The sequence below is a fragment of the Mycteria americana genome, chromosome 2 (assembly GCF_035582795.1).
Source record: "Mycteria americana isolate JAX WOST 10 ecotype Jacksonville Zoo and Gardens chromosome 2, USCA_MyAme_1.0, whole genome shotgun sequence".
NCBI lineage: Eukaryota > Metazoa > Chordata > Aves > Ciconiiformes > Ciconiidae > Mycteria > Mycteria americana.
In genome coordinates this window covers 119,952,593-119,976,270 of record NC_134366.1, presented here as the reverse complement: position 1 = coordinate 119,976,270, position 23,678 = coordinate 119,952,593, and positions in this window count along the sequence as shown.

Genomic DNA, 23,678 nt, shown 5'->3' with positions numbered 1-23,678 from the left:
CTCAAAGAAAAAAAAAACAAACAATAAAACCAAAAACCTGTCTGCTTGTATAATGCAGTAGTGACAGAAACAGAAGTCAGATCTTGCTTGGTTGCAGAGACAAAAGTATATTTATTTATAGCCCACATGACAAGTTGTTGCAGCTTTCTTCAGAGAGGAAGAAACTAGGGGTAAATCTGGTTTTGAATGGTTCCTTATCTGAAGTCCTTGAACATGGAGGGAATCTGGAAATCTGGCGAGAGAGGGGCGTTGGGAGAGCTCTCTTGCAATTCGCATTTTAAAACTCACTTTAAATGCATAATCCCAGAGTTACTGAGCTCCAGGTTTTACTTTGTGACACAATCGCTGATGATTAGGCCTAGCAATGGACGGCTGTGGCTGGCTTACAGTATTTTTTATTGCTTCCTTTCTCGGTGGTTGTACAGAGAGAAGAGGGAGCATCTGATATGGCGGGAGGAGGGTTGCGGTAGGAATGCAATTCATGAAATGCAGTTTCATTTCTGGAAGATACCCATGCATACTAAACAAGTCCTGTCCACAAGAAGTGACTATTCTGACCCCATGGCTCTAAATTCCCTTTGAATGTCATTGAGGGGATATGGCTGTTATTCCTCACCAAAGGATGCAGAATTTCTTTTCAAGAAAACTGAGAGCTGGCTGATGAGCAACTTCTGCAAATATCTTTCCTGAAGTCAGAAAGAAGTACAAACATATTTGTATTTCCTATGAAGCATAGGTCAAAAGCTGCTTCGTCTAAGAAACTAGGGCAAATAGATCGTATAGCAGAATATTTCTTTGAAGACAAGTTGTTGCAAAAATAACAGACTTCGTTACAGATGAAATAGAAAGAAGGAAAGAATGAAGAAAAGAAAAAAAGAGAGAAAGAAAGAAAGAAACAAACAAAGAAGCCCTATTTACATTATCAGTGTCCTCTATACATGCACATATTCATGCACAGCTATTGTTCTGAGGAGCAGGTACTGCAGTCTCTTTGTGTAGTCTAATCAGAAATGTGATATCTGCTGCACTTCTGCCAAAAGAAAAATCATTTATCAGGCAATAAAAGAGATCTGACTTATCTCATCTAGTGTCAGAAACATATTACATCAGTTCAACACTTCTGTCCTAGAGCCACCTGACAGTCTCTAGTCAGCTTTTGAATCATGGAGTCATGTCAATGCTCAATGTAACAATGCTGAATGGATTTTAAATGAAAGGGGATTCCACTGCTGACAGAGCCATTCCCAAAAAGGTGGGATGTTTTGTAAACTCATATTTACTGTTATCTTTTCTCAGTGCATTTTGCTATATTGCACTTGATAAGTTGTCTTCCACGTGAAAATACTTGGGAGAGAAGAATGGAAGGGCATTGCACATGTATAAAGATTATCCTTTGCCTGCAAAACACTGTTCATTAAGCTGCCACATGAATGTGTGGTTTAAAAAGGTTCTGTCTTGGTAACTCCTGATCGGCCACCAGTTGCTTAGTTACATGGTATTTTGGAGGAAAACAGCCATTTCTTACAAAGCACCTGGTGAGAAAAGGAAAGTGTTGGTGTAGTGACTGAAAACAGAAGGGCAATACTGTGTTCAGGTGAGGGATTGAGTTTTGTTCCATTTTCAAAAGTGGATTCTTTAGTAGAAAATGGCATCGCAGCACTAGTCATTGCCATTGATACTGATACAAGAAGAATGCATTTTACCAAAACTGTCCTAGGTTCAGATTCGCAACGGTGTTTAATCACCTAAAGATGCAGGAATTAGGCATTTTTCTTAGGACTTTCCATCAAATATTAAGCACAAGGAAATTAGAAGAGGAAGAAGAAAACGCCTCTGGGTATCCTGTGTATAAGTAGGGCACATCTGCAGCTCTGTAATATCCTTATGATGTAACTCTTTGAGGAATTGCCATGAGCTCTCTGTTGTGTAAAGACATACCAGGAGTGCTCGGAAGCTCTGGAGGAGTAAAACTCTAATACCATATTCAGTCACAGGAGGAAAAGAGTAAGTGTCATTTCATTATCCTTTTATTTGACATTAATTTTCTTTCATCAGTAAAAAATTCTTCATAATAGTGACTACTAGTTCTTGCTCCTTAATAAAGCATGAAGGATATTTCATTGGATTTTATAATTAAAAGTAGCTTCAAACATATTCAAAAGAGGACAGTCCTATTTAACCAATTAGATCATAATAACCATCACCAACTTGCAGGGGTGGTTCTCGCAGCATCCTTCGCTTCTCTGTTGAAATTATGAACAATGTTGGTGCAAGGCTTTGGGAAGAGAGAGGGGAACTTTTTTCCAAAGCCCAAAAGCTTTCAGCTGTCTGTTGTCACATGAGACCTTGGCAAGGACAATTTTTTTTTTTCCTTTTTTTTTTTTTTTCACTTTTGAGCTGCCTAACTCTTATGCAGCCCCTGTGTAAAAATGAAGATGCACAGAATAGCTTCACACAGCCCTGGCCAGTGGGTGACCAATAATGCTAGAGCTGCCTCCCAGACCTGACCAAGCTTGGCTTCGCAACGGTGGGTGCTACAGCTGCCAAAAGTGAACAGCATTGTCTAATTTACGGCTGGATAGACAGACTTTGCCATTTCAGGTTAATGTCTGATTTAATGTGGTGGGAGGTGGGCACAGGCCAAGAGAGAGTTTCAACTCCAGTGGGAGTGCAAATGTGCCAGTGAGACAACTGGTGGCTTCTGGTAACAAGATACAAATTTCCACCAGTGAGTGGTTTGTATTCTCTTGACCATTAAGCCTCACCTGTGATATGTGGTACTCGCTGCAGGAAAGTCAAGGCCCATCTTGTCTGCCCAACATTGGGCACTGGAGGTCACTGCAAGGCAGAGGAGATGGCGGAGGATGGCCAAGTCCATGCTAGCTGGCTTCCCCTAAGCCTTTCATCAAGTGGCCTCCTGAGATTAAACTGGACATCTGGCAAGCTCGACACTGAGCCCAGTCTAAACTTCAAGCATAATCTCTATGTAGCATAAAGAGGTGGGAAAAAGTATTTTTCATTTCTTAGGCTCTCAAGATTTTAAAAGCAGGGGCTGTTATTGTAAATTATTAAAACAAATGCTGGAAGGAGCATACAGGAAAGGTCGAGTACCAAGACCTACAGTCTGTTCATGCTGCCACCAGCTACTGTGTTCGTACCATGTTCTTACAAACACGTCTCAAGGGTCTCACTCCCAAAGCTCTAAATCTCCTCTGAAGTAGTTCCTAAGCATCCAGTTCAGCTGGGAAATCTATGACTTTATGCCCAGGAAAAGCAAAGTGTTTGATAATAATACTAGCTTATAAGCTTTTGAAGCCCCAGCTGACGCAACTGAGAAGATATGCAGAGAAGATGTTACAGTCCAGTGGTATAGCCATTTTTTGTCATTTCTGAGGGTTTGTACTGTTCATATAGGTCAGGTATCAAATTCTAATTGAAAAATGGACTTCGCTGAAAGGTAACTAATTCTAGTTGGCAATGCATTGCCTCTGATGGAAATAAATTAAAGCAATGTGTCACTGACAATGTTTTCCTTCATTTATTGCTGATTTTCTCCTGTTGCAAGGACAGACCAGAGCAGCTCTTAATTCTTTCAGGTACTGTCAGAAACAGCATAAACTACAACAATTTGGAAAAGAAACAAGGACTGTAGGTAATTCCAGTCTGTTATATAAAGCATATTACTTTATATATAAATATATGCATCAGTTGCAGATGTTCAATGTACATATACAGATTTTTCATGTACTAAATAGGTAAAAATACTTTGCTTTTACAAAATTTCTTAGATTTCAGATTCATTCACTTATGTTTATAAAAAGGTGCTAGAGCTTTGCAGGTGTAAGGACCTGTAGCTCCAGTGTTGTTGGCTTCTTTTAATGAAGTCCCAGAGACTTTTTCACAACAGGGAAAAAGTTTACAGCAGCAATCAAGTTTTCAAAACCCAATCTCCTATACCAGCACTGTTTACAAGATAAGCCTGAATTTGCATCTCTGTAAAAGGACAGGTTTGAAGAGCCTCATGGAACCCATAAGGGAAAAAGAAAAAGAGTAGGGGTAAACATAAAAAAGAGGGCAACATAATTTTTCACTGCAATTTTTCCAGAGCTGCTTTTAGCTCCTGCCCACAGAGTTTTTGCTTTTGTCACCTTTAGTTGTGCCTTAGGCACTCAGTCTTTACTGAATTTTGGTACTCAGCACACCACCATTTCACATTTCAGTACAATCCTCATCTCCTCTGTCCCTGTTGCCAAGTGAGCTGTAGATCAGCACTGATACCAGGAACAAATTAAAGCAACAGCTTATCCAAGAGCTGCATTTAATGCATAGCACTGAACAGAATACCAAACGTTTATGAATGTATCTACTCTAATATAAACCCTTGAGTGAGGAATATATTAAGAAAATGATCAGTTATACGTAGGACGCACTTTCTGCACTCCCGCCTTATGAGTATAAAGTACAATGCTCACAACTGTGTATGTCTTCTAATTTACACTCACTACCACAATCAGCCTGCAGGGGTAACGAAATAAGGCTACATTTGTTTCTGACATTTTACTTCTGCCAGTACTCTGCAAGCAAACAACAGACCACCAAAATAGCTCATTTTTCATATATACAACTGCGGGGGGCTCAGAATGTCTTTGTTTTCCTGCGAAGCTTTGAAATGAATCCTGCTTGTTAACTCCTGTTCTTGTCAACTCTTGTTGACATAGAAGAATTTATTGCTGAAGGGCCAGGTGTGATGACAAACACCTGGGAACTTGATGCTCATAATTAAAAGCTAAGAAAATGCAGCTTATTGTAAGGCCTATCGTCAGAGGAAATATCTTTTGTTAGGCAAACTGATATAAGGTCATTGGTGCTGGTCAGTCTGGTGTTCCTATCTCCTTAGGCCATAGTGAAGCAAAGATGTTCTTTTAAAACTGGGAGTGTTGGATAAGTTGTGATGCAATGCTGCCTTCAGTAGAAAAGAGTCTTAGTCTGTGATGGATATGGTTATTTGAACTACTGGTAATTTAAGTATTTCTGAACTTGCACATATCTTGATTGTTATATATCAATGGCTTTTAGTTGCTCAGCCTGCAGGAATATTTAGACAATTTTCATAAGGGTATGAAAGACACTAAGAAATTTTTCTACTTATTAGGCGGAACTTTGATGATGTTAAACTGGCTGTGAACTTCATGACCATAAAATCGAAAAAAAAAAAAGAAAAACCCAACCCTACCACCACTAGATGGCATTGACTCAGCATCCAAACTTAGAAACAGCCTTCAGCTTTACCAGAATTAAACCTCATTTCAGTGACAGCTTTAATATTAAAAGCACTTATAACCATTGTTCTTCATTTTCCTTTAAGTGTACCCTACCCATCCTACAACGCTATCTTCTTTCTATCTATATCATAGTGTATCATTGGCATGCATTGTCAGTGTCATTGCTGAGGTGGATACATTTTTAAAGATGGATGTCAGAGAAAATTTTCATTCTGATGCTATTCAATCACTGCTACCTCCTTGCAGAGTCTTGAGAACCTCTGAGTGTCAGGGTCTGTACCAAAATCCAGCACAGCATGCAGTGAACTTTGTCAGCAACTGCAGGAGGCTGAACATATGCTGTTTTGGCATCAATAATTCCAAGAGCTGCTGCTCTGGCTGTCTTAGTGAACCTCGGATTTTCACAACCAGCAGCTGCTTCAGTCACCGTTGAATTACTTTTCATGGGCTGGAGGAGACTCCTCTCTCTCTAGACAAGGTGCTGGAACTGGGGATTTAATCCCAGTCTTTCCTGTCTTTCCCACTGACATGCTGGGAGCATATATGAGCTCCTTCTGCTGCCTCTTATATGAGGTCTGACATGAAGCAAGAAATTATTTCTGTACTTGCTCATTCTGTGTCTGCTGTTTAAGGAGTGAAACCACAACGCCTGCTGCCTGCACCATTCCCAGCTTCATGTTTGGTACTTTGCCAACCAAACACACCTTGGTGGGGGGTAATGGGAAAGAGAATGGTCACCTTTTTCTTCTGGGGGTGGCAGCTACCCTGGGAGCACGTCCTTGTGAAGACAGACCTTCCTTCAAGGTGATGGTGCCTACATGACTGACTGGACACAAATATTCCCTACATCCTCTGAACTTCAGATCCCTGCTGTGCCCTGCACAACTGCCTTGAGGTTTTGTTCCTCTACTTGGGACTGGGACAGCAAGGACCAGGCAGGCAGTGTATCAGCATGGCACTCATGTTCAGGATGCTATTCGGGCCTTCACTGCTGAAGGCACGAGCATGCCAAGTGTCCACACACATGTGCACGTGGCACAACTCAGTCTACCACCCATGGTTACTGTGACTGTCCTCTCAAGCCTCTGTGCCTTCTTTTGTCCTTTCCTGTGTGCTGGGATGTGCTGTATCAGCATCCCTGGGGACACCAGACAGGGCTAGGTCTGAACGGTCAGCCCGGGAAAATGTTGCTGATGAGCAGCAACACTGCACAGCGCAAGAGAAAGAAGGGGAGCTGTGGGCAGGGCAGAGGAATTTGCTTGTTTTCTGCTTCACTTGGAGCTGGCAGGGGAGGGGGAGGTTGTGGGGAAAGGAAACGCGATAAGGTCTGTGTTGGCTGCTGCAGCCTGGGGGCATGAGACTGGATAAGGGCTTGGAGACAGAGCCTGCAGGTACCTACTGCTAAGCAAATCTTCTCTTCCTCCTCCCACCATGAGTTCAAGAGCTTCTGGCCTATTCCTCTGCCCCAAAACCCTCCTTTTCAGCTATTAGAAGAAATGATTCTTCTGTTCCGTAACCAGGTTCTGCCCGAACACCTTCTTCTGAGAGCAAATGTGAAGACACTCTTGAGTTCGCCTAATATGATAAGATCAAAGCGATTTAGACAAGCCAGACTCACTTTTAGTCATGAGTTGGTCATGAAGAAGACTAAGTCCCACTGTCATTCAACAAGACTAAGGACTAGGTCCACAAAAGAACAAACATACCTAGTCAGCGCCTCCAAATCCATACTCCACAAAGCCCTGCTAGAGTTCCCCACGCTCCTAAATTGCCATCCGTATGTGCCTTTCCTGCACAGTTCCCAGGGGCACAGTGTCCAAACAATCCCAAGATTGTTTCTTGACAAGCCTAGAGTGTCCTAAATCTTTGGTAATGCTGAGGGGCAAGGTAGCTATCTCATATTTCGACTACATTAGATTTCAAAAACAGACTTGGAGGGCCCAAACTGGTTTGTCTTTCTCAGACCACACTTACCAGATTTGGTCCTAAAGAAAACTTGGGGTGTAGGAGGCTGAAGGCAGAGCAGGTAAACACCTGTATCCTGTGAACTGTAAAGAAGTCAGAGTGCCTTCCTGTAATAGGGAAGTTCTGGTTTCAGGTCACTTTTCTCTTTGCAAGGACTTCATCCTTCATCTCCCTGCTGAAAGCCCCAAGTTACCATTGCACCATCAGATTTCTTTCGTGGCTTTCACCTTTATTGCTTGAATCAAGTTTGAAAATGGGCATAGGCTTTGCAGAGCTTGGCAGTGCACTGCTCAAAGTTCTTTACAAAACTAGACCCTAAAAATAGCATTAGTTCCAGTAGTTTTATGGGATTGTTTCCAAGGAATTTTGATCTCATGTTCCAAAATGGCGAGGGTGACTTTTAGTGTTTTATTCTCGCAGAAAACTGTTCATGGCATGTTGCCACAGAAGTATCCACCTAGTCTCTACTACAAAGATAGACTAATCTCAGCTCATAAATTCTACCAGTAATGAAAGCTAAATTTACTATAGATTACAAGAACATGGGATGAGTGGATAGGTTGGATGGATATAACACTGAGGCCGGATGACTCCAGGTGCCAAAACTTGCCAAAGTGTGCAAATGAGGTGGGAGAGACATGGAAGGAAGAACAGTCAGTTTTTGTGAGGTCTCAGTGTGACTCCTTATAGCTCCATGGTGAAGCCTTTCAGTAATCAGCAAATGTTACATGACATATGCATTTATTTCTGGATTTCCAGATGTGTGTTATTTGCAGGATCATGTGTGAAGCTTGATCCCTGCCTGATGCAAGAAACAAGGAATATGTGGCAAAAAAAGCACTGCCCTAAATGCTCTGTTCTTTAACTACAGGAGTGTTAAACCCTGCATGAAAAAAAAAAAGTACTCAATGAGATGCAATTTTCATAGTTTGCCTGCTAGCAGTGAATCACAACTGCTTAGAAACATTTTATTTACTGTGAATTAGAGAGAGATGATTGAAGATTTTTTTGAACTCACACTCACTGTGAACTGTAATGCTTCCTGGACACTGTCGTGAGAACACATTATGGGCCTACTTTTAATTCAGTGCTTGGTTTCTCCATGAATGGCGATTGACTTGATGCTGCTGGATGAATCCATAAAAGCATAATATAATCTTCCTAGTTGACAGGACTTCCATAACCCAGTTTGTTCCCAGCCAGAGAGATTATCTCAACTATATGCCTTTCAGAAGGCATTTAGCAATATTTCAGACAAGTCATTCCTCTGGTGTTCTGCAGCCTGTATTGCTTAATCTATTTACAAAAAAGGGTTTAATCAGATCAGCAGAAATTTTAAGTATCTTCTCCAAGTGCTCTCAGCCTTTTATCAGGGGAGTTTGTTGAGTCATATATTCACATTGCAAATATCATAGCCCTGCTGTAGTTGTTTCCAATGACCATGAGAGGTGCTTGTTTAGGCTCTGTATTGTAATTAATCCCTGTCACAAATTTACACATCCTGTTGCTAAGGTTTCCTTTTATAAGAACAGCCACTTTGAAGGTTAGTCCTTGAACACATCCTCAGACACTTTCCACACTGTTGGCTATTTTATATGGAAACTGGGTGACCTGCAGGAGGTACACACCATTGCTACGAGAGGAATTGGGGCTGTAGGTGAACTTATGAGGCTGATTCAGAAGCCTCTGGCATAATACTGTGAAAGCTGAAGTATAGTCACTGTAAATTATAGGATGGGTTAGTGATTGTAAAAGTCCAAAGTCGTCCAACTGAGAGGTCTCTGAAAGATGGAGGGGAAGTGTAAACTAATATGAAGTGAAGGTTGAGGAGACTATTCTCTTCTTGTGCTCTTTCTCTGACAAAAATATTACTGCCATACACTGCTGAAGCTCAGACATGCTCGTATGAAACTTGTTTCAGTGTCTAGCAGCTCGGACCCACAAAACCCTTCAAAAGCAAGTGGTTAATTTTATAGCCAAAGGGGAAAAAAGTGAAAGGAAGAGATGTCAAGAGTAAGGCCCAGTAAGGCCTGGATCAGCTCCAGATGTCTGTGTTGCTGAGATGTGCAAAGTGTAGCTCACTTGCCTCTGTCCCCTCTGTGGTGACAATAACCACGTTCGGGATGCCTTCATACCCCATCTGCCATCATGGCCCACAGCACCAAAGCCATTCCCAACAGGCTGACATCCTCACCTCAGCCTCAGGTGATGGTGCTGCAAAGGTTGATGCCACATGGTGGCAGCTGGCCCAGGCACAGGTGATGGTGGCATGCCCCTGTCTCTGAAGTCCCTTGGTTTCACCTGCAAGCACCATAGTCTATGGTAAAGCAGAGCATGCAGGGAGCAAACAGAAAAGCACTGTTTGTACTATTTACTAAATTTACTATTTCACATGCACGGTATGCTCCCCGGCGCAGAGCAGCCCATCCGTATTTTAAACTCTTTTACACTTCAGAAGTGGCTGGAAGCATCCAAACTGCATTTTGGGGATGGTGCCTGGCCCACACTAACCCCCTAGCTGTGCTGTGTATTGTTGGTGCTGGTGCCCATGCCAGGCACCACCCTAACCATTTACCAGCACAGATTACCGATGCTGTTCCTTGACACCATTTGGCCACAGGTATGGAGAATTTAGACTCAATTTGTCTTATATTTGTCCAGAACTGGGTATTCTCCAGCTAAACATACAGAGCATTGGAATTAACATTTCGGTTAATTCCTCCCATAACTTAAAAACTGTTTATCTTACCAGCACCAAACAAGACTGTAAACATTTCACCTTTTGTAGTATACGGTGATGAAACATTCATTGCTCAGGAGTAAAAAAGCAGCAGCCACTCTGGTGTGTCTTGTGCATAAATGCTTGTTAATAGCCTTTAGAGCACTGGGAACCAACCTCATTGTGCAAACAACCCTTCATCTCAGTATGAAAATGAAGTTCCCTTCCAGACTGGTGTATGAAGCACCCATAAACTTGGGGACATTTATCATGACACAGATGTGACTCCAGCTTCTACCCCAAGATAATTGAGATTTAATGTTTGTAAAGCAATATTATCTGGAAACACTTGCAGTGGATGTCTGAGGATGCTTTTGTAATTCAGCAGAAGAAGTAAAGCAATTAAGTTTATCTAATGAATACGTACCAAAGACTAGAAACAGAAATCAGAAAGATACATGAATAAGATTTTTTTTCCCTTCCCATTGTGCAATCCATACACGAGAGCTTGCATTCAAATGATCTTTCTTTCATTTCAGAAAATCAACATGTCCTAAGAAGCGCAAAAAGGAGTGAAGTAAAGAAAAATTGTGCCATCCATCACAGAAGACATTTTGAAGATAACTGCTGATTTGGTCATACTTACCATATTTGCTTGAAAGATGAGCTATCCTGGGGCAACATAAGCATCTTGTTTTTCTAAATGCTGTTCACTTGTGTTGCATGCTGGTGAATGTCTGACATCTGCCCCTTTCTTCCTGAGATTAATCACTGCCCTACATGTCCTGCCAACAACAATCTTTTTTTTTTCCACCTATTTCAGCATCTATAGTATCTGTACCTTTGTAAAACCATTACCTCAGGCTGTTTTTTCTTCTTTGTACCTTGGCACTGAAATTATTATTGTTTTTATGAGCTATCAAGTACATGGCTACAAAATCAACAGAAGTATTTTGAGAAGAAGAGTCATTATTAATTTTAAGTTCCCACATTCCTTGCCAACCTTTAGGTTTTTACTTCCAGAAGAACAAAGCAAAAACATTATAAAACATACAAGAAACCCTCAGCTTTTGACCTAAGGGAAATTACATACCTTTATTCTCAACATTAATCTTACCATCAAAATGTGATTATCAGTTTTAACCTTCCAAAAAGCATCTGTGACTTGAAGTAAACTGTGCTTGGCTAATGAGGTTATCTAATGTAGCCCAATGTACTTGTCAAGGCTAATGACGATCAATATATAGGCTTAAGGGATTTTTACATTGAACTACAAATCCCTTTTACAATTTTTTATGAAATTGTTACTCTATCTGGTTGTTGATTATTTTCTACAGATATTTACTTTGTAATGGTCTTCTTTTGTGCTGCTGTACAGAAATAGTGTACTCAAGGTTGCGGGTCTGTCTGCAGCTGAAATCTGATTCATTTACAGTTCTGAGGACGGCACAATAAAGTCAATTGACTGATGTCACTGCAGCATTTAATGTACTGTGAACTAAAAACACAGATAATGTTTTTAGGTGTAGTGGTTGAATAATTCATAATTTAGGGGACAAACAGGGCAAAGGAACTTTTTTATTTCACAAAAACTATGATGCAGGACATAACCAACAGGAAAGCAGATTGGAGGTTTTTCAAATGTCAATGAAAAAAAACAAAAGAAAGCAAGTCAAGACTCACCGATCAAGCAGGAGTATATAAGGAGTATATATACTTGGCCATGTAGGACACGAATACCAGAAATTATAGGCAAAGACAATTTGATGAAAGTTACCATTTTATGTTGTCATTAACATAAGATAAGAGGGTGCAGAAATAAGAAAGCAAATGTTTTAATCAAAGATGCTGATTACAACATGGAGATAGAAAATCTCTATACATTTGTCCTAAAATGGACTGTGTTAAATGACCTTGTATAAAGCTGTCTTAAACATTAATTCTGTAAAAATGCAGCTTTCTGGTCTATGGAGTCCTTGCCTTAGACTCTGCGATGCTTTCCTACCCACTCCCCCTGGTACAAGGGCTGCCCCCTCCAAAATGCCACGTGATTCATGGGCATGTCTGAGACAACCTAAAAACATATTACATAAAGTACAAACTTGTTCATTATACAGTTATTTTCTACCACAAACTGTTGCTGTCTGTCCTCCAGATAAAGCACCTTTGTAAACCAACTAGTAAATCACCATCATACACAGCAATTCGAGAAACTCCTTTTCACACAGAAATGATTGCTAGTAACAATAACAAGCCTAATTAATTGCCGTAACATCTCTGCTTACTTGGATTTTGCAGCAGATCATATTTCTGATGTAGTAACAAGTTGCAATTTTTTTTTTTTTTAATCATTCAGCTGTGTAGACAGCGTGTATCAGTATTGCTTATAAAACATAACACAGATATGTTCTGAAAGAACAGGACAGAAAATTTTATGCATTAACACTTATTCATGTCATAGGATTCTGTTCCACCATTGTGCTTTTCATGACAGGTGGCATAGCTACATCCTGAATTATTGTAGTAATAAGAAACTTTCAGCCAAATTTGTAAATTCTTAGACAGGCATTTATATAAAAGTCTAGTGCATATTACTGGAGCATGTGATTTTTTCTGTAGGCTAATAGCTGGGAGACATGCATTGAAAATATCATTTAGCCTTCAGTGAATGAGTGAATTTGGCATTTTTCTGACTATTGGATTTCCTTACTTATTAATTTTGATTGAAAGGATAATTTTCCCAAATTATACTCTGTGCATTCAGGATTTTCAGCTTCAGGTACATATTGAGATTCATTTTTTATAAGGAATCCAATTGTACTGAATTGAAAAGTCATAAAATCCTTCTAAAAATGCAGCCACAGCCCCCCTAAATGTGCATTTCTAAATATATTACGCTTTGAGATACAATTGTTTTAGGCTCCTCAAGGACTCAGAGCAATTGCTGGCACGTTTGAGAAATCTGTGAATCTCTTTTTTTTTTCATAAGATAAAATACACTTGTAGAACCATGAAACGAGGGCTTGTGAATGTGTGTAATACACTACAGGGCATTAGATTGAAAAGCGCCTGCCACTGATGGAGTGTCGTATCTTTGCTGTCTATAATAATTTCCCCCATTGTTCTGACAGACTTAATCTTCTCACTTCTGATATGGGACCAATATCAGAAAAGATAGGTATCAAGAAATATAGCCAATTAAAGAAAACTATATGAAAACATTCAATTTAGCTGTCTGTCGTCTGGCTGATAGCAGCTAATTTACTGTCTATGTGTTACAGAGCAGATAACAACACATCCTGTGCAGTCTGATGCACTTTTGGGGCAGAATCTAAGAGTGTCATTGCTAAAGAATGTGCCCCTTTCAGAAACGCCAATAAAACAAGTCATGCACCAAAACCGCCTGAACATGTAAACAAACATGATAGCTTTTTTGCAGAGACTTGAGAGAGAATCCTGGCTGATGATGGCATTGTTTATTGGTAGTGCTGTGTTGAAGTCATGGGTGGAAGTTGTTACAAAGCCCAGCTTCTGAGAAATATCCTATTTTTCTTCTTAGGCAAAATTCCCTTGGATCTGTGGAAGTTTGGGCGAAAAAAGTACATAAAGGTAATTATAATCAGTTCATATGTCATTGCTGACCATAAAAAAAGGCTCTCTTCTCTGGCTACTTACCTGAGATGAGAAAGGTGAACGTATGTGAATCTCAAAGAGTATTGTTACCTTGAGCTTTTTTACTTGGAAGATTTTACAGATGCCATTTACAGAAATAACTTTTTCTTTTAAAGACCACTACAGTTAAATACAAAACTTAAAAACTTTTTTGAGGTAAAAATTGAGAATGTCTCTAAAATTGTCTACTATTGGTAATTGCATTGACGTCCATCTTTCCAAATCTCTATGCACAATATTGCTTCCTACTTTAGCTTCACTGATGCAGTTATTAGCATTTTTTTTTGTTGACTAGGAACTGTATTCATCATGAGCGTCTAAAATGTTGAAATATATCAATCGTTATATCTATTTTGTCTTACCTCTATAAAGAATATACTTATGTACCCACTTAGACATTAGAATTAATGTTGTGAATTTAGTAATTTTGCCAGAGTCTAAATGTAAGCATTACACAGTTTAGAGGTTTCAGTTTAGAGAAGTAGTTGTTTGCAGCTCTACTCTAAGACAAAACGTCATTTCCAGGAGTAAATGAATCACGCTTATTTAAACAGATTCAGAAGGAGAGGGGTGTTTTCACTCTCTCTCTGTCCCTTCTCCCGCGGCTGGAGCAGCAAAGCAGCACTCGGCCCCGAAGTGTCGCGGAGGGCACCAGCAAACCAGCAGCCTCCACACAGATGCCACGGCCTCGTCCAGATTGCCTGTTCAGAAAAGTCCCTGGTTTCTTAAGTTCCTGCTTAAAATGGAAAGACAGCTTAAATAATTATCTCTTTTCCCTTTTTTTCTTTAACCTCTTATACCATTATTGTTTCTCTGTTACTAGATTGCCTGATTTTGTGGATTTTTCCCAACTCTTCTCTCTTCAGCCCCTCTAAAATACCCTTTTCACTAAATCCTATCAGCCTCTTTTTTGTTGTCATCACTTTCTCCTACATGGTTAATCACTTCTTCTTACATCTGCTGTAACCTGCTGTTTCAGGTCCTTATTTTGCAGTCTTCAGACCAACCAAAGCATCATAGCCAAAAATCTTTGCTTCCTACTGGTCTGCAATGGTATGGTTTGTTCTTCAAATCCCTGTACTAGTTTCAGTCTTTTTTTAGCTCACTTTCAAAGCTCACCTTCACTCTGACTTATTCTTTTTCTCCTCATGAGAAACCTTATTCTTCATGGAGATTTCAGCTGTTAAGCTGGGAAAAGAAGCCCTGGATAATATTGTGGTGCCTATGAGTAATAATGAAGAAGGGTTACACCCTTTCATAGATATTCACAGACATACTTCAAGGTCAAACATAGTGAAAAAGAGTGAGATTTGCTACTCCAAAAAACATACAGGGAAGGCAGAGAGAGGAAGATCCATGAATGTGGTGGAATTTTTCCAAGGTTTGCGTGTGCAGGCATCAGCATTTCTGCATTTTTGCATATAGCTATATTTGTGCATCTCTGTAGCTCTTCCCCTACTGATCTACAAGGTGTCCTTTTTTCTGCATGTCTCACTTTACAGAGTAATTTGAATTTTTGGTTCCACAAACCATGAAGCTTTGCAGGTGTTGAAGAAAACAATGGTGAAGACAGGTTTGCAAAGCAGTCCTGAAGCCTCTGACTATCACAGTAATTAAAGCAAACCCCTAAGACACACAAAAAATATGGCTAAGTTATAGTTTTGTTATAACAACATTTGAAATAAAATACAGAAATAAGGCTCTGAGGAAATGCAGATACTTCTAAGGTTTCTTAGAGTTTTTAGCAGAAGTTGAAATCAGGGCAAAAGGCGGCTGTCAGAAAGGGAAGATCTTCCTGATTTAAGGTACCGAGCTGTTGAATTTTAAACCTACAATAAAAAAAATCAAATCACTGTGAGAAGGTACATGAGGGCTTAAGAAATTATGGCTCTGAGTTATTGTCCTATGTGGAGTATTAATAATACTGACAAATTATGCGTGTGTATGCTCATGCATACAGATATATACATGTGCATATGTGTAGATTAATGCTATCCAGACTTGGCCTTGGTTGATTGGTGGCTTATGGAAATGAATTCTGCATTTTTTTATACCCAAAATTTCAAATATGGGACTAAAAGGAGATACTGAACCACAGTCTGCAAGAAAAATTAGTATTGTGCAGGTTTTACTTCAGTTTTGTTGAGCCCAGCTTAGTTCATGTTGCTCTTATGAGGAAATGATTGTTTATATCTCTCATTTTGTTGTATTGGAAAATTGGCAGCGCTACCTTGTAATTCATCACTTCTTGTGAGTCAGGGGACAATGCATCTTGAACCACAGAGCAAAGGATTATACAGAGTCATAAAAGCAAAACAGTGCATCCCTCTGAGCTGAATCAACCTAATAAAAAGAGGCCTTACACAAACTGTGCAGAAATATGCAGAAGAATTAGTGGGTTCTCATAGACATTAAATTGTATAAAAGTATTTTTTCTTTTATCTGTTTAGATTTTATTCAGCCAGCTGATGAGTCATGATCAGAAACATCCACTGTGAAAAGGAGGCTTTCTGAGAGGGCAGCGCTTAGAGATGGGAAATATAAATAACTTACTTTGCTATTTTTGACGTGAAGTTGCAGTGTGGTTACACTCAACTCTGCACAGTGACAACACCAAGATACAGCATGCAGCAATGACACTACTCCTTAATATTCACAAAGCAATTAAATAGTACTTTTATTATCTACAAATTGCACATTGATAATGTGGTTAACGCTTCACCACTGTCTACGTAATTACCCTACTTAAGATCAAGGGTTTGGTCATCTGCAAAAACGAGTAACACTTGCCAGTTTGTCAATCCATTCCCCATCACATAATTTCCAAAAACTGGAAAACATCGCAAGTCCCCAAGGGAGGTGAATGTTCAGATGTAGCAAACAGTCCATCTCGAACCTTGTATTTTCTATCTTGGCATGTGTGACCAGCTGTTTTGGGGAGTACAGAACTTACTACACCCTCATCTGGGTGGTATACTAGTGTTGTAAACTACTTGACTATGTGTCATAAACTACTTATTGTCTGCTGAAATGGACGCCAGTTTCTTAGTAAATGTGAATTCTAGCCTTATGTATATTCTAATATTCAATTTTGGTTGTCGATCGTTTAGAGGAAAGAATAACATCTTTCTACAATATTTATGTTGCAAATCATTAGTAGGCGCTAGAAAATATTAACGGTTATAATGAATGAAGACTCTGAGATATGAATAGTTATAATTCAAGTTGATGGTGATTATGACTCAGGAAATGTGTATTCCAGGCAAATTGTACATTCTCTGTTTAATGATGCCTATGACAATAGAAACAATATTATTACTTAGATAGCTCTGGCAAATGTAATAAGGATCTCATGTCTGGCAAAGGAATTACACATCTCCTGTTGTTCATATTGTTTCTTTTTAGGTGAAGAAAAAAAGCTTAATTCTGTTCTAATTTTGTTTGCTCTCACTTTCTATGCTAAGTGGAAATATAAATTGCAAGAGCTGTTTTTTTTCCTGTGAAAATGATATTCCATCTCCTGCTTCACACGTTTGTAGGGTGAGTGGAATGAATCAAACATCCTCTCCACCAGCATGCAAAGCAAGGTTTTTTCTTTATTTCTCACTCTTTCTCCTTGTCAAGTTGATAGTAAAGAATAGAAACATTAAAAAAAAAAGAGTCCCTTAGCTTTCATTCTGCAGCATTATTTCAACAGATCTAGTCATGTACTTGAAACTGAGAAGTTACTTAAATTTTTTTTATAATTAGTTATTAACTTAGTTATTTACTTTTCAAATCCTTGTTGTTCTTAGTAGAGTTTTGGAGTTTCTGGTCCAGAAACTGGTCCAGTTTTGGAGTTTCTGGTCTCAGAAAGAGCCTTTCTGTCTCTGCACCCATACCTGACATTCATAGGAATTTTTAACAAACCATGGGACAACAGAGTACGCCGACTCCCTACTGTTCCGTGCGTTGCTCTTGCCGATGGTTTCTGAGCCTCTATTAAGAAATTGCTAAACTTAGCTGGACCTGCAGCTATTAGCAGGGTTTTAGCAACCTTGTTCTTGGAGCTAGCCATTAAAGTGAGGAAGATGTTCGCCACTTGGGAGGAATAACAACCTCTGTGTTCACATACCTATGTGCCTCGGTGCACAATAAAGCACTTTGCTTATAAAACCCCTCCATACATTTCCTCTATCTCTCAAGTGCAGGCAAAGCCATCTCTGAGGCAGAAAGTCTCTAGCCTGCATTAACGCTGTTAAGTCATCCTGTCACTAATGGAAGAGAACCAGCCAAGCAAAGGCCTGTTCTGTTTTGTCACAAAAGTACAGGCACTGAGTATGCTGGTAGAAATTACCATAATTGCATATTACTGAGCCAAGAATAACAGAAACTCTCCATTTTACATCACATCAGACTTTAATATAAGCAGCTCAGGTTTCTGTAGAGATTATATATTGTTTAGTCTCTGGTAGAAAGCTTGTATTTAAGTAAATAGTAACCAGAAGAATGTCAATAAGCCTTGTCATAAAATAGTGCATGGCAAGTCAAATCAGGAAATTCATTGTTGCTCACTGGGAATGCCAGCCTACTTTTTCATGATTTCTCTTGTTAATAAAGTGGTGATCGAATCAATCCTGTGTTCAATTAACTGTAACATCATGAAAGATCACCAGCAAAAGCAAGAAGCAAAAGAAGTACCAAATTAAAGGTCATGTGTTTTCCAAATATAGGTTTTATATATTTGGTGTTTATTTGGTGTTAAATATAGGTGTTTTCCAAATATATTTCCACTTATATGTAAGTATAAGTGTCTGTTAACATGCTTCTGTGAGAACGTAAGTCCATGCACACATGCAAAGAGCACTGGAAGATCTCCGCAGGATATTTTGCAACGCAAAGTCCCATTAATCTAAGATAAAAGAGCTAATCACAGAGCTATTTTGTAATGCCCACATTGCTCAACACAAATTCAGCTCTAACTCATCTTTAACAGGATTCAGAGAGTTTCTCACCCTTTTCTGTCTCCCTCTTTGACTCTGATAAGCGCTGGAGGCTTTGGACACCGACAGTGATCATAGCAGCTGCACTACCAAGGGGCTGTGGATGCAAGCGTGGGCAAAGCAGGCTAGCAGGAAGGCAAGTGGAAAAAACATTAGTGTTATGTCCAAGGCCATTAAGCGTGTGGGCCATTAACCGTGCAGGCAGTGAGGGAAGGTTTGATTGTAGAAAGGAGGAGGAAGAGCAGCCTTTAGACCTGGCCTGGGTTTTATCTTACAGCATTAATGACAAACCATTTTACCCATAGCCTCTTCTTTTGGTACTCTTCTGCTTATTTCTGCAAGGTTCGCATTGGTCATGTCTACGCATAAAACATCTTTACTGGTATATTACTTCAGCTTACTGATTTAAATCCACCACTTAGACCAGCAAAATCTTAAATTCTCACTCAGCTTACTTCGTCCAGGGAAGTCCCTACAAGCTTTCCTGGCAAAAACCACACTGTCGCCAGTGCAAGCTGTGTCAATATTAGAAGAGCTTATTACAAGAGCAGAGGCAGGGCTGACCTCGCTGGTCCAACAGCCACAGATGATTCATGTGAGGAGGGAGCACCCACCATGTCAGCCAAGGCGGAGGGGAGAGGGAAGGCGAGAGGTCAGACCTTACTTGGCCAATGTTTGAACTGATTCACTAGTAAAAGAGCCGAGTCAGTCAGCTGCTCACAGATGAGAATAAACCTGAACTACTGCCTCACTGGGACCCAAAGTACGCCTGCAACACTATTATTTAGTGTAGCTCATATTTACAGGGCCTGTGTACCCATGATTTACAGATGGTGGAAGAATGAGGAGCACAGAGGATTTGCCACGACCAAGTGATAATTTTTGGTGGCAGACATAGATTTTGTGTGAGCTCTGTTAATAGAGGACATAGCTCCTATTAGTATATTCTCCTGGCAGGTAATGAGGCATTCAGAATTATTTCTGCAGCCTGTGCAAAACACGGGGATATCCTGATTTTAAGACACCGCTGCAAGAACTCCCTGACAGAAGGAAGTGCCTCTATATCTTACCTTATGAAGCTCAGGGAAGCTGGAAAAACAAAAGGCAAATTCTTTTTTTAAGGTGTCAGGATGCAGCTCTGGTTAGGTCTCTTGTTGAAGCTGCTCCAGAACTATGCCACTTTCCTCACTCCCAGTCTGAATTCTGGGTAACCCTCCCTGCAACATCTTTGTTGAATCTAAAACAAAAACCACTAACTTCTCTTAAAAAATATACTTGCTGGAATAAATGTGCCACAATGCAAGTCTCTAAATGCTGCATTTTAAATGGTCTTTTGCTTGGAGTGTGTCTTTTCTAAAAAATAGAGATTTTAGTTTTTCAATATAAAATTAAAACTTGTAAAACATTGCTTAAATTACAAATTAGGTCTGTTGGGTTCAGCAGCACTCAGGAGGCCAAGGTTGCTGTGTGCAACTTCCGAAATTAAACCAGGAAGGAAATCTGCAGTTTCACCCGGAGAGAGACCAGGACTGTCTCATGATGTGTCTGGGCCTTGGAAACAAAAATCTGGATGTTACAGGACTGTGCTGAAAATAAATTAAACCTTACACATAGACCACTCACTCTCCCTAAGAGAGCATCTTTATGCTTCATAGAAAAGCTTGCCATTAAATGCAGAGACTGAAACACTTAGAGTCATAGAATCATAGAACAGTTTGTGTTGGAAGGGACTTTATAGGCCATCCAGTCCAACCCCCTGCAATGAGCAGGGACATCTTCAACTAGATCAGGTTGCGCAAAGCCCCGTCCAACCTGACCCTGAATGTTTCCAGGGATGGGGCATCTACCACCTCTCTGGGCAACCTGTGCCAGTGTTTCACCATCCTCATCATAAAAAATTCCTCCTTATATTTAGTCTAAATCTACTTTCTTTCAGTTTAAAACCATTACCCTTTGTCCTATCACAACAGGCCCTGCTAAAAAGTCTGTCCCCATCTTTCTTATAAGCCCCCTTTAAGTACTGAAAGGCTGCAATAAGGTCTCCGCAAAGCCTTCTCTTCTCCAGGCTGAACAAGCCCAACTCTCTCAGCCTGTCCTCATAGGAGAGGTGTTCCATCCTTCTGGTCATTTTTGTGGCCCTCCTCTGGACCCACTCCAACAGGTCCATGTCTTTCCTGTGCTGAGGACTCTGGAGCTGGATGCAGTACTGCAGGTGGGGTCTCAGGAGAGTGGAGTAGGGGCACAATCACCTCCTTCAACCTGCTGGCCACATCTTTTGATGCAGCCCAGGATACGGTTGGCCTTCTGGGCTGTGAGCGCACATTCCTGGCTCATGTCCAGTTTTTCATCCACCAGTACCCCCAAGTCCTTCTCCACAGGGCTGCTCTCAATTGCCTCATCCCCCAGCCCTGTATTGATACCAGGGGTTGCCCCAACCCAGGTGCAGGACCCTGCACTTGGCCTTGTTGAACCTCATGAGGTTCCCATGGGCCCACTTCTCAAGCTTGGCCAGGTCCCTCTGGATGGCATCCTGTCCCTCAGGCATATCAAATGCACCACTCAGCTTGGTGTCATCTGCAAACTTGCTGAGGGTCTGCTGTCTACGATCCTGCTGTCTATGTCATTGATGAAGATATTAAACAGTACTGGTCCCAGTACGGACCCCTGAGGGACACCACTTGTCACTGATCTCCATCTGGACATCGAGCCATTGACCACTACCCTCTGGAAGCAACCATCCAACCAATTCCTCATCCACCGAACAGACCACTCATCAAATCCGTATCTCTCCAATTTAGAGAGAAGGATGTTGTGAAGGACCATGTCAAAGGCCTTATAGAAGTTCAGATAGATGCCATCCGTAGCTCTTCCCTTGTCCACTGATGTAGTCACTCCACCATAGAAGGCCACTAGGTTGGTCAGGCAGGACTTGCCCTTGGTGAAGCCATGCTGGCTGTCTCAAACCACATCCTTGTCCTCCATGTGCCTTAGCATCGCTTCTAGGAGGATCTGCTCCACAATCTTCCCAGGCACAGAGGTGAGGCTGACAGGTCAGTAGTTCCCAGAGTCCTCTTTCTACCCTTTTTAAAAATGGGTGCAATGTTTCCCTTTTGCCAGTCACCAGGGACTTCGCCTGACTGCCATGACTTTTCAAATATCGTGGAGAATGGCTTGGCGACTACATCAGCCAATTCCCTCAGGACCCTGGGATGCATCTCGTCAGGTCCCATAGACTTATGTATGTTCAGGGTCCTCAGGTGGTTACAAACCTGATCTTCTCTTACAGTGGGAGGGACTTTGCTCCCCCAGTCCCTGTCTTGGGGAGCAAATCATCTTATCGTTGCTCAATCTATTTACCCACTTTCACGTGACTAAGCAAATACATAAAACACGAAGAAATACTGAGCTGAATGAGAGGAAAGAACCATCTAGAGGGTACGGTTGGGGAAAAGTAGAAGGGCAAGGCATGCACAGCAAGGTCTACCTCCTTTCAGCTTCCAGCCAGCAGCACTCTCAAGACTTCGAAGGCAGAGGCTGCATCAAGAAGGTGCATTTAATCTCCTTTGAAAGTGCTGGGGTCCAGCAGAAGTCCTGTCTTGAGGAGTCCCTCTGCTTGTTTATTCATTAACTGTCTGCAGAATAAAATCCTCAAGACTCATGAGGTCACGTCACTCAGCAGGAGATGAGCATTCGAGTAATGTTACTTAAAAGCAATTATTTGATCAAACATAACAGTGAGATTGGTCCGAGCACAAGTAGATTTGTGTAATCCTGCTTGGTATAGCATAAAACCAGCATATTCATCTATCTTTCTGTGTACCTTCACCTAATGAAAGTGGGGGTTATCATCTACTACTGGTATAGCACAGGCAGAAGACTCTTACACAGCGTTTAGCCTCACAGTAGTTTTTCTCAACAGAATATGGAAAATAATTGTGTGAAAAGAAATCTGGGGATAGTTCACATTTGCTTTTGCAAATAGATTAGCAACAATCATTTTCTTGGTCTCTCAGAATATTAGTTTTTCACAGTACATGGCTAATGACTGTGTTATAACTAATGTTCTTTCCAATGACATACCACATTAAACCGAAATATTTAATTATGGATATGTTTAATATGCCATGAGTTATTGTTCAGTATTTTTTCATAACATTAATTCTTAATTATTCCTTACTCTACATTCCTTCATCATTTTAATTATACATTTTGACTGTGGAAAATAAATCTGTCCCTTTGTGAAGGGCAGCTATCATGTGCTCTCACCTTTTCTGTGCTGATGTTTAAAAATTGCAGATTAGCCTTTACAAGAAATAGTACAAACGCTGTCGGCATACTAATAACAGTAGCTGGTTTTTTAAAACTTATCCTGTCTGAAAGAATAGCTTCTACGCAAAGTTTCAATAGCAGTAAGTTTAGCCTTATTTAGACATTTAAAAAGTAATGGTAAATAGTTCAGAGGTACTACTTAAGAAATTAAAGTGGTTCTGTAGGAGAAAAACTTACTGTCAACTGCACACGTAAGTTATTCAGATAAGAATGGACATTTAGTGACAATGACAAGATGGTATCATCTCAGTTACTAATGTCTCTTTACTATTTGCTTGGAGTCTAAAATATTGCACTTTAATCTTTAATATTTCATTATAAGCATCTTGGATTTTTAAAGATAGATAAATAATTCAAAGGTTATTGAAAGAACCTTGCATTATAAACTGCCCATAGCTTTTTTTTCTAAACACACTTTTTCCAATAGTATAGTATAAAAAATGCCATGAGTGGATGGGCCAATGTCATTTAACATGCTGGATTTTTTGAAGACCTGATCCAAAGCTCACCGTAGCCCTTGGGAGTCATCCAAGAATATTCTAAATATTTAGTTACATAAACAATTCTTTTGGTTAATAGATCAAGTTAAAAAAATTCAGTTAATACTTGCCATTAGATTGCATTTATATTATGTAAATCTAATGTTTATCCATCTGTGAGTAGATGTTATTCTGCATTTAAGCTTATTCAGTAAACCCTTACTTTTCACTTATTTCTTTTCAGATAGTG